Source organism: Ovis canadensis, chromosome 3 (genome assembly GCF_042477335.2).
Source record: "Ovis canadensis isolate MfBH-ARS-UI-01 breed Bighorn chromosome 3, ARS-UI_OviCan_v2, whole genome shotgun sequence".
NCBI classification, from domain to species: Eukaryota; Metazoa; Chordata; class Mammalia; order Artiodactyla; family Bovidae; genus Ovis; species Ovis canadensis.
In genome coordinates this window covers 20,098,862-20,117,547 of record NC_091247.1, presented here as the reverse complement: position 1 = coordinate 20,117,547, position 18,686 = coordinate 20,098,862, and the positions used below count along the sequence as shown (strand labels likewise).

The following is an 18,686-nucleotide window of genomic DNA, read 5'->3' as shown; positions in this document are numbered from 1 at the left end:
CCATTCTGAAGGAGATCAACCCTGGGATTTCTTTGGAAGTAATGATGCTAAAGCTGAAACTCCAGTACTTTGGCCACCTCATGTGAAGAGTTGACTCATTGGAAAAGACTCTGATGCTTGGAGGGATTGGGGGCAGGAGGAGAAGGGGATGACAGAGGATGAGATGGCTGGATGGCATCACTGGCTCGATGGACGTGAGTCTGAGTGAACTCCGGGAGTTGGTGATGGACAGGGAGGCCTGGCATGCTGCGATTCATGGGGTCACAAAGAGTCAGACACGACTGAGCGACTGAACTGAACTGAAAATAGCTTAAATAAAATGAGAGGTGTAAATCCCAGAGAATGAGAAAATCCAGAATTAGACAATGCTACCTTTCCCATGAAGACACTCGGTAATCATTTTGGTCTGTTTCAAAGTTTTTCACGTATGAGTCATACCTGTCAAATCTAAGAGGTGTGTTACCCGTGTTTCCCATCCTTTTTCTTAGTCTGAATGCCAGGATGGTTTTGATTACTTCTCAGGCTGTTTTATGATTTTTCTTTTTATGACTCTTAACCTCCAAGAATGCAGGACCCCTGTCAATTCCTCTTTTAAGCCCAGTTTCACTCCAGTGTCTAAGCTTTATAAGCAGGGCTGTAAATAAGTCATTACGGCCAGCCCTGCCTTCTTCCTTGACGGAGAAAACGTTTATGGATTAAAGATGGATTTCTACTTGGCATCTGTAGCTTCTATCTTGGATACGTTTTTGGGAATAGATTAATCATTTCTGTTGCTAGTGTTTTCCCAGTAATTGCTCAGGCTAGTGATTTCCAAACTCTTACTTGAATGGGTACTGAATCAAAATTTTAGTTTGACAAGAACTTTCATCCTTATGTCCATACGCACCGCCTCTAGGATAAGTTATGACTAACATCTATCTTTAAAGTGGCTTCAAACCAGCTTTGCTGTTTTGGAGACATTTCTAATGGTGATGGAGACCACTTCACAAACCCCCCACCACCCACATGCGCAGGGACCAGTGGCAGGAAGGATGGAATAATCTGCCTGCAGCTTTAAGATCACACTGATTTCCTTGACTCCATTGTCCAGTCCCAACTGTTTCTCTCCTTCACGGCCAGATAAAGTGTTATTCTTCCCCAGTCAAGTTTTTAATCCAACAGTTCTGCATTCTAAAAGGCAACTCTGTGTCTTTATGATTAAGGATCAACAATTTAGTGTTGACATCACCTGGTGTCATTGTGTCCCTGTGGTTGGAGGTGGCGGTGGTGGCCGATGCACCAGGGACACGCAGTTTCATCTGATTTCCAGGGACGGATGAGGGCCCTGCTGCCCTCACCTCCTTTGCATCAGCTCCGTGAGCTGCTGCCGCCTCTGCTTGCCCACTTTGGCTTGTTGGCTGCTTTCAGTGTTTATTGCCTAATGAAATGACAAATTGCACTGGATGCGGCTGTCTTGTCAATGAGGAAGCAAAGTAATTAAGTGTTAAAATTATATTGCTTCAACCCCTCCAGGCTGGGCTCGCTTTGTGTAAATCGAACGACGATGAAAGATCCCACAGTGGGCTTGGTAAATGGCCTGTCATATCCTACAGGAAGGGAACTCCACAGGCACCAGGACCTTCTGGGCTTCTAATGTCACAAGTGACAAAGGGCTCACGTCTTCCTGCTTGGTAATAATCACTTGTCACCCACTGATGGCTGAGGATCCAGCTGGAGCTGCTCATTTTCATAATCTAATGAAGATGTCTGGGGCAGGGTGGCCATAAACTCCTGAGGGGCAAAGGCCCTCCGGAGGCCAAATTTGGGAAATGGCAAAACCCACAAGGCCCAGCAACTTTAGGTCTCCTTCTGACCCTAGCCCAGCCTGGGAGTCTGTACCCTACTGTATGACAGGCCAGACTTGACCTTCCCATGCCAGGGGCTCTCCCCCGACACACCCAGCCCTTTCTTCATTTCTGATGCCAAGATCCAGCATTCCTAACCCACTGGGTCGGTTTTTGTTTTTTAATTGTGGCACAACATATGCAGCATGATATTTATCAGTTTTAACCATTTATTCAGCATGTAATTCAGTGGCATTGAATATATTCACAGCTTTGTGCAACCATCAGCGTTATCTGTACTCAAAACTCTTTCATCCCAGCAAGAACTCTGTGCCCAGCATAACTCTCACCGTTTCCCCTTCCTCCTGGCCTCTTAGCAACCACCATTCAACTTTCTGTCTCTGTGAGTCTTTTTAAAGATTTATTTATTTATCTGTTGATTTATTTGGGCTGCCCTGGGTCTTCATGGCACTGGGCAGGCTTCTCATCGCGGTGGCTTCTCCTTTTGCTGTGGAACACGGGCTCTAGGCACGCAGGCTCAGTGGTTGTGGCCCATGGGCTCAGTTGCTACAGCAACGTGTGGGATCTTCCCAGACCAGGGATGGAACCTGCGTCCCCTGCATTGGCAGGGGGATTCTTAACCTCTAGACCACCAGGAGAGCCCTGCTCCTATGATTTGACTGCTCCAAGTACCTCTTATAAGTGGAATCGTGCAATCTTACAAGTCTGATTTCTTTCTCATAGCATGATGCCCTCGAGGTCCGTCTGTGCTATAGCAGGTATCAGGATTTCCTTCCTTTTTGAGGCTGAATAATGCCCCACTGCGTGTACAAATCACATTTTGCTTGTCCGTCCACCTGTCACTCAGGCTGTGGGGTGGGCTGGCGCGGTGGACTTGGGTTCCTGCCCTTCGGCTGTGGCTCCCAGCGCTCACCCCGTGTTGGTTTCCCTCCCCACTTCGAGTCCACACCTGCTCTGGCCTCCCCTTCAATCCTTCTCCCTTCCTCTGTCGCCAGTGCCCGACCCAAGACTTGCCTGTCCTGTCTGTTTCTCTGTAGCTCTCACCCGGCTGCCTCTGGTGCCATCTCTCAGCCATCCGTATGCCCTTTCTTCTTCTGGCTCAGTGACCCCAGGCTGCCCACTCCAGCTCAGGCCATCAGAGAAGGGACATGGATCCACAGAGACATTCTCCTGAGTCACCCTGCTGGGAACGTTGCAGGGACTCCAGGCCTGGTCACTGCTGGCCTCTTACAGGTGAGGTCCTAGGGGCTGAGTGATCCGGCAGGGCCACGGGCCAGCTCGGGACAGAGCAGGGGCCATGGCACCTCTGCTCCTGTGTCTGATGGTGGGAATTCTTCCCATGGCTCCACGTGCTGCCTGCAAACCACACTTCTGGGGCCACGATCACCCACGATTGGTGCCATTTTAAATTTTACCCTGGGTCAGAGTGAAACACATGGAAAGGAAAGCAGCTGGCCTGTTTCATTAGAAAAGAGAGCGAGCCAGTTTTAGACAATAGCCAAGCGTGATGCTGGCCTCTTTGAATAATAACCGGTGACAGGACACACTTCCTCTGGCATGAAGAGCACAGTGGGTGATGTAATTGCACCTGCCTGCATCTGACTTGGCTCTTTTTGTGCTGGTTTCTTCTTTGTTTTTCATTTTGGGAACGGGGTGCTGGGGGAAGGGCTCTCAGAGCTGAATGGCTGTGCAGAGAAGGTCAGAAGATGACCAAATGGGGCTCATATTGACCACACTTGGGCTTCTCTCTACATGGCTCCTGAATAAGGGCGTTTGCCATCTGCCTCTTGGAGGATTGAATCCCGTGCTGCTGCAGCTGTTGACCTTTGACATTCCCTGAAGGCAGTTCAGGGTGGAAAATGTGAGAAACTGGTGGAACAGGTCTTTAGGTGGATTATTTTCAGAAGCTGATTTCATGATCCCAATCTTTGCATCTCCTTATATCTAGAAAAGCTCTAAATCCCTTAATGGTGACATTGGTTCCTCGTGACCAGCAGAAAACCTTTTGTAAAATAAGGGCTTGATTGCATGAACATCCCCTTCACCGAAATCACATATATTGACCTTTCCCCAGTACCTCTTAGGAGCAGTTTCTCAGAGCTCTCTGAGGTGCTGTCTCCTGGGCTGCAGTCCTCATTTTGCCCCAAATAAAACTTAACTCTCAGCTCTCAGGTTGTGCATCTTTTTTAATAAACAATTTGAAGTGGATTTTTTTAAAGTATGGAAGTTATTGATTTTTATATATTCATTTTATAACCTACTTTTTCTAAATTCTTATTGTTTGTAGTTTTCCCATTTGTATTTTGGGCTTTTCCACACACAAAAAAAAGAGAAAAAGAAAAATTCAGTATCACTGGCAGATAGTGAGAATTTTGCATCTTTCTTTCTAAATCTAATGCTTCTTCTTGCTTTCTCTTGCATTGGCTATACTCCAACACAATGCTAAATAGTAACAGTAAAAGGCATCCTTGTCTTGTTCTTGACTTTAGCAAAAATCTTCTAGTATTTTCCATTTAATGTAATGTTGGACTTCATATATATATATATATTCCATATATGTGTATATATGGAATCATGTTAAGAAAATACTTTCTGTTTACTCTGTTTGGCAGTCTTTTGAATTTGTATTTAATTCATTGTGTTAATTTTTTCCATTTATATCATTATTATAATTTAATATATATATTTTTCTGACAGTTGCTTTTGCAAAATTCCATTGATTCTAATATGTCATGTTTTCATTCGATTATTTCCAAAATATTGTGTAAACTCCTTTTGTAGTTCCTATCTGTCCTAAGAATTGTTTAATAGTATATATTTTAATTCCAGGTAGAAGGGCTTTTTTGTTTATTTTATCTTTAATCTTACTATTCTCATTGCATTAGGATCAGAGGATGTCGTTAGTACAAATCCCATTCTGAGAGACTTATGAAGGTTTTCTGTGTGGTCTAAGATAGTTAATTTGTATAAATGTGCTATCACACTGTTATTTGTCATCATTGGAGAGCTGATGTCAATTAAATGAGAAAGAAAAATGAGGCATACAGAGTGGAAAGGAGTGTCATTACTATCAGATGTTATCATTGTTAAGCTGAAAAATCCAAATCGAAAGAAAGTGAAAGTGAAAGTCACTGTCAAAAAAAAATCTATATGACTCAATATACTTCAGATATGTACGTGTGTGTGTGTGTGTGTGTCTGTGCTGTGCTTATTCTCTCAGTTGTGTCCAACTCTTTGCGACCCCATGGATGCAGGCTCCTCCGTCCATGGGGATTCTCCAGGCAAGAATACTCTAGTGGATTGCCATTTCCTCCTCCAGCGGATCTTTCCAACCTAGGGATTGAACCCTGGTCTCCCACATAGCGGGCAGATTCTTAACCATCTAAGCCACCAGGGAAGCCCAAGAATACTGGAATGGGTAGCCAATCCCTTTTCTCCAGGGAATCTTCCCAACCCAGGAATCAAACCGGGGTCTCCTTCATTGCAGGCGGATTCTTTACCAGCTGAGCTATTAGGGAAGCCCATGTATATAGAAACATAGAAATAGTTATATATTTGTAAACATTTGTGCATAAAAAATGCATATCTACTAGATATGTTTAGCCATGCAAAGACTGTTTCTGAAGGGACATCCAATAAGGAGAACCACTGGCTGCTTTTACGGGGGGAACTGGGAGACCCAAAGATAAGGTTTGCTTTAGAGCTAAAACCTAGTCATGGTAGCCATTCCCTGTGGTTCACAGAAATATTATAGTGACCAGGAAATCTGGGTATCTAGGAAGAAAAGAAGTCCAAGAAAAACTAAAGAATAGAAAGAGAGGTGCTCTGTGCTTGGCTGTAGAACAGGGGCTCTTGGGGTCGGAGGAGAGACTGCTGGCCTCTGCCCAGGAGGAGGACACCAGGACCCGAGATGGAAGTTGGCTGAGTCCCGAGTCCCTCCTGTTGAAGAGAAGAGGCCACTTGTGATTGGATGAAAGCAATCCCTAAGAGCAGATTTCGTCTCTTCTGTTATCGTTGAACAGACGGTGTTTGTGTGCTCGTTTTCCTAAAGGAACTGTCGAAAACAAGCCCATGTGTATATGGCTCCAGAATAAATGGCAAAAAAATAACATCATTTGGAGACCATTTTAAGGGCAGAGCTTTTGTTTGGGAACTTTTTTTTTTCTTCTAAAGAGAGAAAATTCACGTGTTTGCTCCTGAAGCTTTAAAAGCTTTTTCACTCTCTTGCTTTAAACATGGTCGTTAATGGAATGAGAGCTTTTTCCCCCTTCCAATAATGGTCTGTCATTGCTTCCGAAGCCCACATCTTTAGAAATGCCACAGTTCCTCTTTGCCAGTCCTGATTCCATCACTAATGGAGCCGCCTGAATTTCTAAGCACTGCTGCCAGACTCTCCCTTAAATTTGGGAGATGCTCAGCCACTTGGAATTGTCTTGACAAACGGATGTCTTTGAAAAGAAACCTAAGCTATAACCCTTTTGGGTAATACTTTGAGAGCTGAAATAATCCCTCAGTCCTGCCATTTATTGGCGCTCCTGCGGAAGGCCGCCGGGCTTAGAGCCAGAAGTCTTTTTATCATGTCTTGCATTCACCATTAACTTGCTCTGTGAACTTGAGTGAATCACTCCTCCCGCTCATCTCTGTTCATCTGTCAGGGAGGAGAGCATACATTCTGCCTCACAGGACCACTGGGAAGGTTGAAATCAAAATTACATAAACCATTAAATGACACAGTGCTTGGTACGTGATAAAGGTCCTGTGTCCATTGCTAGTTGAGGGCAACGGTCCCCATACAAAGCTCCTTGGAATCATCTCTGAAACTCAAAACAAAAACACAGAAAATCCTGACCCACCCACACAGATCCCCGGTGTCTGCCCCAGACCAATTCTCATGGTTCTGTGCAGTCTCTCTGTGCATTGCTGTTTGGGATCCACAGGTCCAGAGTGTTTAATGTCATGATACAGAAATGTGACCATAGACAGGTCTCTGTGCCTACATTCCCTGTGCCAATATTCAGCACCTAGCTGATTCTATCATGCTCCCTCAGCACTGATGGAAAATCTTCTTTGGAATTTCTCATGGCAGAAAAGATTTCTTCAGAAAGGAACACAACCTCAAAAGCTGAAACATCTCGGAAGGTAAAATTCAAACAGGAACAATTTATAATAAACACCATTCTGGTTGGTGCTCACACTTTATTTTTGTAATGCTTTGTCAACACCAGATCAGCTTCCTGATGGAGTTTGGTGTCCCTCCTCTGAAGGTCCCTACAAGATAATGGTTACCCTGGCCAGTCCCCCGCAGTCCAGAGGGGAACTCACACTAACTCCCCTCAGGGAGTCTGTCATGCCAAGCACCACACACACGACTGGGCCATCCCCAGAAGTGCCCCTAACATGCGCAGGGCAAGGCCAGAGCTTGAGGAGGCCCACAGTCCATGGCCTAGTATGAACAGTTCAATAAAACATAATGCCCTAGTCTCTTTGCTTGACACCGGTGCTGAAAGCAAGGTTTGTGTACAGAACTCTTGGACAATTTGGGTAAGTTTCCAGCAGAAATGTGGCTACACTGCAGCTGCTGGCCCCGGGCCTCCCCTCTCTCCGATGTCTCCCCTTCCGTATTCTCCTCTCCTTGCATCAGGAGGGACCACAGCCTCAGCTGCCACAGCCTCACAGAGACAACTGCTAAGCTTCCTTTCGGGCCTAGGGGTGGTGCTCAGTTGTGTCTGACTCTTTTGGACCTTGTGGACTGTAGCCTGCCAGGCTCCTCTGTCCACGGAATTCTCCAGGCAAGAATACTGGAGTGGGTTGCCATTTCCTACTCCAGGGGATCTTCCCAACCCAGGGATCGAACCCGCGTATCTTGTGTCTTCTGCATTGGCAGGTGGGTTCTTTACAACTAGCGCTGCCTGGGAGGCCCTGGGGCTTAGGGATGTGCAGTGAGCGTCCCCTTTGGGAGAGCAGGCCCACAGCAGACTTGGGGTCATTTGGGTGGGAATTCTGGGAGCCTGAGCACCTGTGCCGTGGTCTGAGAGAGGAAGGGACAGGGGCTCCAGGTGGGCACAGCTTAGACTTGATCCATGGGGAAGGTCAGGGTGGTACCTCTATAGCGTGGGGCACAGGGCAGTGTCCATAGGCAAATCTCACCTGACTTAAGGTGCAATAAGGACCTGTTACAGGCTGTGGAGGTGTCACCAAGGGTCCCCACACATGGTCGATGGCACTGGGGAAGGGAATTAGGGACCTGTTCTTGGCAGATAAGAGGAAGGATTTGAAAGAGGTCTTCAAAGATGAGTGAGAGTCCTCCAGCAAAGAAGGGAGTGTTGATCGGGAGGGTAATTTTTTGTTCATTTGTTTAATATTCTAGTGATTTTTATTACATCACTTTGATCTAGCTGTTTCACTTTTAGTAAATTATCCCAAGAAAATGATCATTATTGTGTCCAGAAAATGGCAACCGAGGTGGTCATCACTGTTGTGTTGAGGCACTGGGAATAAGCTAAAGACTCAAGCCTGAAGATCTCAGACTGATGGGGAGGGTGTTTTTAGATGGAGGCCAAACCTCATTCAAAGAAGCAGAGGTGTGAGAAAATATACAGTGTTCAGAGAAACCACACTGGATTCTTGTAAACAAAATGTGGTGGTGGAGGAGGTTGTTGAGGGGACAGGGAATGATCATCTAGGTCCTCAGGGACATCACCACAAAGGGGACAGAGAACCAATGAATTAAAAGCAACACTTAGAAATAAGAGAGGAGGGGAGAGCATCCTTGGTAATATATATTTTCACACGTGCATAAAGTGTTCTTACAAAGCGGGCTTTTGTCACTGTGTTTGCAAATTCTGTGAAGTAATACCTTAATGCTGGAGCGTGGATGCTAAAACCATCTGATGCATTAAAGTTTAGGTATCACGGTAATTTTTATTTGTTAGTGTTTTCTTTAAAGCTACAGAATAACGAAGAAACAGTTTCTGCAAGAATTTTGTTCTTAAGAACTGCATTTATTACAAGAGTTTATAGCACTGGGAGCTTTCACAGGCTTCATAAGCCACAACATTGCTCCAAATAAGTAAATCCAAGTCCTGCCCCAGGATATTAAGAACAAATAGAACAGAAATCTTTCTTGTTCTCATTTTCATTTATATTATCTTACAGGTTTTTAGGACTGCTTATTGGTGGAATGAATCTGAACAGTGGAGGCCCCTGGAGGGGAGGAAAATGTGAGTTGTGAATATGACTTTTCTACCAAACAAAATGAAATAGAATTTAAATCCATTGTAATAAACTCCACAGGGCGCATCTATTGTCTTGGTGCAGCAGAATTCTTCTGTAATGACTGTTCTGTTGACATTCAAACTCTTTGCTCATAGTGACTAAAAATGAAATGGTTTAGAAGGCAAAAAGCAATGCTTGGAACCCAGTAGGGGAAAGTGGGTAGCTGGCTCTTGATTAAAAATCCATCTCTCCTTCATTTTGCCTGATTTTATCTAGATGTCCCCTCCATCCCGTGTGATTTAGGGAAGATCATTCTTCTTTTCTGTGGCTGGCGGAGGTATAAGTATGAGAAACAGCTCTTCTAGTCCTTCTTAGATTTGGATGTGATGGCTAGATAGCTGCAACCAGGAGAAGAGCCAGCCTAAAGTCAGGTCAACAAAGGGGAAGGGGCAATGAACTGGGGTCTCTGAAGATGTTACTGAGTCACTGAGTTAACTAATCTGGAACTCATCTTGCTTGGAAAGCCTTTTTGGGTAAGATGATACTTTTTCATTTTGGCAACTGACAGCATTTTCACCACCAGAGAAGGCAATGATTTTTCCTAATCTTCCCACCTCTCTCTTTCTGGATCGGTAGACAAACAGCAAATTCATAAGGTTAGCATGAAAGTTCTGGTGGGGTCTTTGGAGACTGGTGAAAGTCTTTGCCTTAGAGAGGCTGAGGGGAAAGCTATACATATGACAACCCCCAAAAGCAAGAGAGGTCAGTTCAGTCATCTTAGAATCTTACCCACTATAATGTTTATGTACATACATATATTCTTTATACCAGGAGCTAGAGTGATCGTATAAAAAGGACACTGGACTTTACGTCAGACTAAATTCTGGATTCTGTTTTTCATTAACCTCTATGAGTGATCTTGTGAAGGCTATTTTGCCTTTTCTAGGCCACAGTCTTCTCTTTTTAGAAGGAGAGGTTGGAATAACTTTATCTCTGGGGTACCTTCTGGCTCTCACTGTCGCTGACTCTACCCCACTTGTGTTTGTGAGAATGTCACAGTGTGGCCTGCCCCCTCTCTAGCATAGAACGGAAGATTTCTTCCCATGTGCTAATGGAGGCACAGGGCCTAGAATATTTGGACCAGGGTTAAGTCCTAATGATAGTCTTCCCTTGGATCTTTTAAAAATGATTGTATTTATTTATTGGCTGTGCTGGGTCTTCTTTGCTGCATGAGCCTTTCTCTAGTTGCAGCGAATGGGGGCTGTTCTCTAGTTGCGACACGCAGGCTTCTCCTCACAGAGGTTTCTCTTGATGCAGGCTTCAGTTGTTGCAGTTCCCAGGCCCTAGAGCGTGGGCTCGTTGTGGTGCAAGGGCTTAGCTGCTCCAAGGCCTGTGGGATCCTCCCAGACCAGGGATCAAACCCACGTCTCCTGCATTGGCAGGCGGATTCGTTACCACAGAGCCACCAGAGAAGCCTTTTCCTTGGATTTTTGACTGGTGTCTTTTGCAGAGATCAGGGTAATGCTGACCTGAGAAACTCAGAAGGGCTGGAACATGCTGTATAAATATTGGCAGGTGTGTATAGAGTGTTGCTCAAACTGTCCTGTATTATTCCTTCCTGTTTATCGGTGCAAATGTTCTGCTTCTGCCTTTGCACAGCCACTTCCTATGTCTGAGCATTTTGAATAAAGCTGTGTTTTACAAGGCAGCAAAATTCCTGAGGGCAGGCCCATTCAGTTGGTCTCTGTTCACATCTAGCTCCTGTACCTGAAGAATTAGATATCAGCTAGTGGAACTGATCAAAATGAGGTGGACTAAAAGAGTTCACTATACTAAATCAGACAGAGAAGGTGAAAGATCATAGGACATCCCTTAGAGGTGGCATCTAAAAAGAAACGATACGAATGAACTTACAAAACAGAAAGAGACTCGCAGACTTAGAGAACAAACTTAAGGTTGCCAGGTGTAGGGGGAAGGGTGGCGGAAAGGGATAGTTAGGGAGAGCATGTACACACAGCTATATTTAAAATGGATAACCAGTAAAGACCTATTGTACAACACAGGGAACACTGCTCAGTGTTATGGGGCAGCCTGGAGGGGAGGGGAGTTTGGAGGAGAATGGATGCATGTACATGTATGGTTGAGACCCTTCTCTGTTCACCTGAAATTATAACAACATTGTTAATCAGCTGTGTGCATGCATGCTAAGTTGTTTCCATTTTCTCCGACTCTTTGAGACCCCATGGACTATAGCCCACTAGGCTCTGCTGTCCATGGGATCCTCTGGGCAAGAATATTGGAGTGGGTTGCCATGCCCTCCTCCAGGAGATCTTCCTGACTCAGGGACTGAACTCATATCTCTTATGTCTCCTGCATTGGCAGACAGGTTTTTGTTTTGTTTTGTTTTGTTTTGTTTTGTTTTAATCACTAGCACCACCTGGGAAGCCCTGATCGGCTATACTCCAAAACAAAATAAAAAGTTAAAATAAAAATGAAAGGGTTCACTATCAATTCTTGGTTCTGAGAATGGGAAAAGGGCTTGATGTTCTGATGTCTTCCTCACCTCGTCTTCCACTGCTGTCTGCCCTTGCTTTCGGCTGACCAGCCCCACAGAGCTTTCCTCTTTAGGTAAGATGGTCATTCTCCCTGCTGTCTCAGGACATTTGCATAGGCCTTTGTGTCTCCCTGGACCACCCTTCTCCCTGCCCCACATACTCCAGACTGGTTAACCTCTACTCGTCTTTCAGGCCTCAGATCTAACTTCCATCCATTGAATATTCATTGTCTGGGTCAGTTTGAGGTGTTATAACAAAGTGTCACAGACTGGAGGCTTAAACAACAAACATTTATTTCACACACTTCGGGAGGCTGAGTGTCCAAAATCAAGGTGCTGGTAGATTCTCTGTCTGGCAAGGACCAGCTTCCAGGTTCATAGATGGTGGTCTTGTTGCTCTGGCCTCACATGATGGAAAGATAGGGCGAGGTAGCTTTTATAAGGACACTAATCCCATTGGGGAGTGGAGCCTCCCCAAAGCCCTGTCTTCTAGTATTATCAAACCAAGGTTAGGATTTCAACACATGAATCTTTTGAGAGACATGAAGGTTTGGTTCATTGCGTTTATTGAGCATGTACTATGTGCAAGGCTTGTGTCTATGAGGTCTTCTTTGCTGTCCCCACCCTCATCCTCACGCCTAGTCCCTTCTTAAACGGACTTCATCATAGTTTACAATACCGAGTTTATGTGATTATTTGATTAATGTCTGAGTCTGGTAAGGTGGACCGGCAGATCTCTGCAGATCTCCACTGGCAACATCCTGCCCCCATGCTCTGCCCTGAGCTGCTGGCACATGACTCAGGCCTGACATATCACAGGGACTCAGTGGACACTTTTTGTGAATGAATAAGCTGTCGAAGAGATTTTGTTGTAATCTGGTCAACACCCAGGTCATGGATGGGCTTGCCTTACACAGATCCTCTGTTCAGAGGGCAGACGGAGCCCAACCCATGTACAGATGTATGTCTGAGGACATGAATGTTCTTTCTGGGGCAGAGATCCTGATTTAAAATATCAGAGATTTGCATGCATTAAATGCAAATTTCTCCAATCTTTCCTCGGTATATTGACCTTAAAGAAAAGTGCTGCACAAATGTCAGGCTGTTGTTTGTTGGAGAGATGGGGAATGTTCCAGCTTTGGGAAGGAGCCTGTGTATTCCCTGTGTTGAGAGAAGCCTGCCAGTAGGCTTCATTTGCCATGGATAGATTGTTCTGGAACCTAAGGAGGAGACAGACAGGATATTCCACGGAATTAATCACAGAAATATCTCTGTCACGAGATTTTTTTCCTGTGATTGCTCACAGGAATCTTCCCTGCTTGAAAGGATGACAATAAAATAAGAATAAAATAAAACAATAAAATAAGACATTGATTTTATTGTTTGAATGGAAGCTGTTGGTCCTTCTTTATTTTATTTTTTAAAAAAGCATTTTATTTTATTTATTTTTGGCTGTGCTGCACAGCATGTGGGATCTCAGTTTCCTGACCAGGGGTGGAAACTGCTGGCCTTGCATTGGAAAGATGGAGTCTTAACCACTGGACCACCAGGGAAATCCTGGTTGAAGCTTCTTGGGTGAAGCAGTCACTGATAACTTTTTTAGATTTGGAGGGAAATGAGGATGTATTCAGATTAAGTGGTAATGCTCAACAGACTTCCTGGCCAGCGACTTACACTGGAGACACAATCGCTCAGCCAGGACCATGTGGCCACATTTCTCTGGATGACTCTTTCTTCCTTTCACGTTGAGAAGGATGAGGACCTGTCTTACAGATGAGGCAATGGAGGGAGAAGGGCAAGAGGTGACTTGTGTGAAGTCTTACACCTACCAAGTAGTACTGGAATCTAAGTACTGGAATCTAAGGCTCAAGCTTCTTTCTACCGCCTCCAGATGCTTTTCTTCTGAAACCAGGGTGAGCTATGATGAGAGAGGCTGGCAGGAGGGAAGGGATGGATAAACCTATTAATAAGAGGGGAACTCAGTTCAGATCTCAGGAGACCCGCGCCTGGCCGAGCAACTGTTTTGAGAGGGAAATTTAGGTGGTTGGATCCTGCCTTTTTAGGAAAATGACACCACCTTTGACATATGTACACAGTTCAGAGGAAGAGGTGGGGTTAATATGGGGACAAAGGGGTTTGTAACTCATCTCACAAGGGTCAGAGCCTGGCTCTAAATGTGCTTTTGATTGTGAAATTGTCTCCACAGATTGCAACTTTAACAACTCTGATAGAACAGGGAACTATATTCAATATGCTGTAATAAACCATAATGGAAAAGAATATGAGGAAGAATATATTAATATATGTGTGTGATTGAATCACTTTGCTATACAGCAGAAATTAACACGGGCTTCCCTGGCGGCTCAGATGGTAAAGAATCTGCCTGCAATGTGGGAAACATGGGTTTGATCCCTGGGTTGGGAAGATCCCCTGGAGAAGGGCATGGCAACCCACCCCAGTATTCTTGCCTGGAGAATCCCATGGACAGAGGAGCCTCGTGGGCTACAGTCCACGAGGTCGGACACGACTGATCGACTATGCGCAGCACAGAAACACAACATTGTAAAACAACTATACTTCAATAAAATACATTTAAAATATGAAAATTCTTCTCCTTCTAAAAACTTTGCATCCTGTCCAGGTGGGCTTTTAGGTATGAAATTCATATAAATCCATTCATTTGGCAAATTGATGCTCCGCTATATTTACGATGCCTTGGTAAGTCCTATAGGACTGGCAGTTGCTTAGTCACATCCAACTCTTTGTGACCCCAGGGACTGTAACCCACCAGGCTCCTCAGTCCTTGGGATTTCCCAGGCAAGAATACTGGAGTGGGTTGATTCCCTCCTCCAGGGGATCCTCCTGACCAAGGGATCAAACCTGGGTCTCCCATATCATGGGCAGACTCTTTACCTCTGAGCCACCAAGGAAGCCCAATAGAACTGAGCTCTGTCATTAGTTTGAATTCCAGCCTAGCTTCTCCCTGAGTGGATATCCCCTGTACCCTCTACACCCAGAAAAGGTCAGCTTTTGGTTTGACAACTCTGTATAAATATTAGTAATAAAAGTTATAGTGAATGACGCATATTTTATACACTTTATAAAATTATCTTTAGTTATGTATTTTGCTTAATTGTCTCCATTAATTTTCTTCTTACAACAACCCATAATTTTCTCTCCATCCCATTCACAGATGCAGAATCTGAAAGTTGAAAAGATGAAATGGTTCCAATTGGGCCACAGGTTCCTCTTAGGACAGAAGTAGCTCCAGACTCCGGACCAGGTCGGCTTTTCTCCAAGTCTCCACTCTCAACACCACACTAGAAGGCAGACCTTGCTTTACTGTACTTCGAAAGGGGATTATTTTGGTTTGTGGCCACCCTGTGCCGAGTAACTCTATTGGTGCCATTTCTTGAAAAGCATTTGCTCACGTCAGGCGTCTGTGTTACATTTTGGTAATTTTTGAAATATTTGAAACCTTCCACCAGCAAAAAGATTATGACCTGCTGGAAACTCAGTGATGGTTAGCATTTATTAGTAATAGAGTCATTTTCAATTACTGGCTGTTGTTATTTTAGACATAATCCTATCCCACATTTAATAGACTATAGTATAGTATAAACACAACTTAATGCACTGGGAAACCAAAAAATTCACGTGACTTGCTCTATTGTGATTTTCTCTTTGTTTCAATTTTTGCTTTGTTGCGGTGGTCTGGAACTGCCCCCTCAATGTCTCTGAGGCTTGTCCTGTCTCCCATGGTGATTGCCCTCGAACAGCAGAATATGAGCCATTAATACTAATGTGCACCTTTGTAGGAACTAATTAATTAATATTGGAGCTTCCCAGGTGGTTCAAGCAGTGAGGAATCAGCCTGCAATGCAGGAGACACAAGAGATGTGGCTTCGATCCCTGGGGTTGGGAAGCTTCTCTGGAGAAGGAAATGGCTACCCACGCCAGCATTCTTGGTGGGAAAGTCTCATGGACAGAAGAGCCTGGTGGGCTAAGCAATTATTAAAATAAATGAAAACTGAAACCAAGTCTTTGAATTATTATACCATATCAAGTTAAACCAAAATTTAAAAAGAAATCATTTTCAATTACTCTGCAGTCACTAAAAATTGCTTTTAATTGCAGACATATATTTTTAGACATAGCAAAAGATTTTGTACTCTTAATGAATTGTGTATAATAATACAACTGATTGAAAGAGTTTATTCCTCAAATATACTAGCAATTCACATCTCTTAAGCATTTTATGATTTGAAAAGCACAGTAAAGTATGTTATGTGGCTGGTGCTCATAAGGACCCTACAAAGTAGGTCTTAGCTTTTCCAGTTTATAAAAGAGGAAATTGGAGATATTTGTTCCATGACATCTAGCTAGTGTGAGTGAGGTGGTGGTTTGAACTCGGGTCCTCCAGTTTTTGAGCACAAGCAGAGCCTCCTTGGTGCCACATGAGAGCAGGGCTTTGGGGTACAGGGCATGGGGGGACACACACACCCCCTCAGAGCACCAGGGCCTGTTACTACTGCCCATCGAGTCCTTTCTCAGATGTTTCAGGGCTTCCCAGGTGGCGCTAGTGGTAAAGAATCCACCTGCCAATGTGGGAGATGCAGGAGACGGGGGTTCCATCCCTGGGTGGGGAAGATCCCCTGGAGTGGGGAATGGCAACCCATTCCAGTATCCTTGCCTGGAAAATTCCAAGGGCAGAGGAGCCTGGCGAGCTACAGTCCATGGAGTCTCGAAGAGTGGGACATGGCTGAGTGACTGAGCAGGCACACGTACAGTGTGAAATGTTATGGGATTAAATGTTACAAACGGTAAAAGTCACTACTTATCTGAAAGGTTTAGATGCGATGGATTTTTAATCTTATATTCATTTAATTGAAGCTCATTTTGTTTTTGGATAGCCCAATGAAAACTGTTATTTGGCCTAAATCTCCGAGGCACACTGGAAAACCTCAGACTCATACATTAAGGGCCAAGATACGTAGACAACACCACCCTTACAGCAGAAAGTGAAGAAGAACTAAAGAGCCTCTTGATGAAAGTGAAAGAGGAGAGTGAAAAAGTTGGCTCAAAGCTCAACATTCAGAAAACGAAGATCATGGCATCCAGTCCCATCACTTCATGGTAAATAGATGGGGAAACAGTGGAAACAGTGTCAGACTTTATTTTTCTGGGCTCCAAAATCACTGCAGATGGTGATTGCAGCCATGAAATTAAAAGATGCTTACTCCTTGGAAGGAAAGTTATGACCAACCTAGACAGTATATTAAAAAGCAGAGACATTACTTTGTCAACAAAGGTCCAACTAGTCAAGGCTATGGTTTTTCCAGTAGTCATGTATGAATGTGAGATTTGGACTATAAAGAAAGCTGAGCGCTGAAAAATGGATGCTTTTGAACTGTGGTGTTGGAGAAGACTCTTGAGAGTCTCTTGGACTACAAGGAGATCCAACCAGTCCATTTTAAAGGAGATCAACCCTGGGTGTTCATTGGAAGGACTGATGTTGAAGCTGAAACTCCAATCCTTTGGCCACCTGATGCAAAGAGCTGACTCATTTGAAAAGACACTGATGCTGGGAAAGATTGAGGGCAGGAGGAGAAGGGGACGACAGAAGATGAGATGGTTGGAGGCATCACTGACTCAATGGACATGGGTTTGGGCAGAGTCTGGGGTTTGGGCAGAGTCTGGGAGTTGGTGATGGACAGGGAGGCCTGGCGTGCTGCGATTCATGGGGTCACAAAGAGTAGGACACGACTGAGCGACTGAACTGAACTGAACTGATCTGAACCAGTGTCCAAGTTACTCAAGTATTTACAAAATCTATTTGCTTAAGAATCTACTGCCCCACATCTACACAACTCTCCACGGGGCTGCCCATTAAATAGGAGAAAGATAACTTTTGGCACTTTTAATGCTTTCCCCCAGAGAACACCTCTAACCGAGCAGAAGCAATCAGATCCCTCAGCTGGAATGATCTAAGTAGAATTAAATATTTTTAAATGATGTCTTGATAGTTGTCGAAATTCCTGGGCTTCCGCTGTGACTTGACAGCCTGGTAATTACTAATTCTCTTTTATGCTAATTTAACTCCATCCTAGTTGACGATTTTCCTGTTAAAACTCTGAAGAGTTGTTCAGATGGAGTCTGGGCTGATCCTCCAGCCTGACTTGATGGAGGGTGTGGAGGGCAGGGGTTCCCGCAGACCCTGTGGCCCCAGCACCTCACACAGGAAGATGCTCAGTACATATGCATTTTGTGAGTAAAAGCTGTAAAAGGGAGTAGGGAAAATCGGTGGTTCTTCAGCCCTGCAAGCATTCATTTACAGCCGTTGCAGAGAGCCGATTCAGGGGAAAGAGTACAAGTTTTAAAGTAGGACACAGCTGGGTTCAGATCACTTCTCTGCCATCTTATTTAATAGCTGAGTGACTTTGGAAAATTACTTAACCTCCCTAGGTGTATTTCCTCATCTACGAAATGCAAATAATGTACTTACCTTAGGGTGTTGCATGCATTTAAAGAATCAGTGTATTGGCAGTGTGACTATGGCACGTGGTATTCAAGAAACACAGGCTTCATTTTTCTTTCTCCTTTTAAGCAGTTGGGATGCTATTTTCTGCTGTTTCTGTTATAGTCCTTCTTTTTCCCCAAAACACTAAGAGATGAGCAAGCTCAGCCTCTGTCCTCCAAGGTCTAATGGGCAATGGAGGCAGGGAGGTCATATGGAGGCCCGAGCCAGGCAGGGAGGTTGAGGCTCAGACTGCCTGCTGAGTCCTTGGCACAGGGATGGCACACAGGAGGCCACTAGGAAGCACCTGTGGGCCTCCCAGCAAATGCGTACACCTCTTTTATTCCAGAAACAGTTCCTCTCCTTAGCCCCAACTCTCAATTCTGAACCCATGAGTGAAAATCTATGTCACCTTCTTTCCAAGCGTACAATGAAAAGGGATCTTAGATCTTAGGATCTAAGACCTTAGAATAAAAATGCAGAGCATGAAATGCAAGGTAGCAGAAAATGGTATACAAGAAGCAAAGTCTTCCTTTTTATTCTGTTATTCATAATT

At 44.5% G+C, this 18,686-nt stretch overlaps 1 long non-coding RNA gene across 3 annotated transcripts in view; it reads left to right on the top strand.

The window, feature by feature from the left end:
• LOC138435466 (uncharacterized) overlaps positions 1–17,628 on the top strand; it is a 53,554-nt gene extending 35,926 nt beyond the window's left edge. For 2 of the 3 annotated variants that reach the window (XR_011255115.1, XR_011255116.1), the window contains 2 exons: positions 9,000–9,064; positions 14,807–15,703. This is a non-coding gene — a long non-coding RNA (uncharacterized lncRNA). Of the gene's footprint in view, positions 1–8,999; positions 9,065–14,806; positions 15,704–16,526 lie in introns of those variants that run through there. The other variant, XR_011255117.1, reaches the window with a different exon arrangement.
• The last annotated feature ends 1,058 nt before the right edge of the window (positions 17,629–18,686 follow it).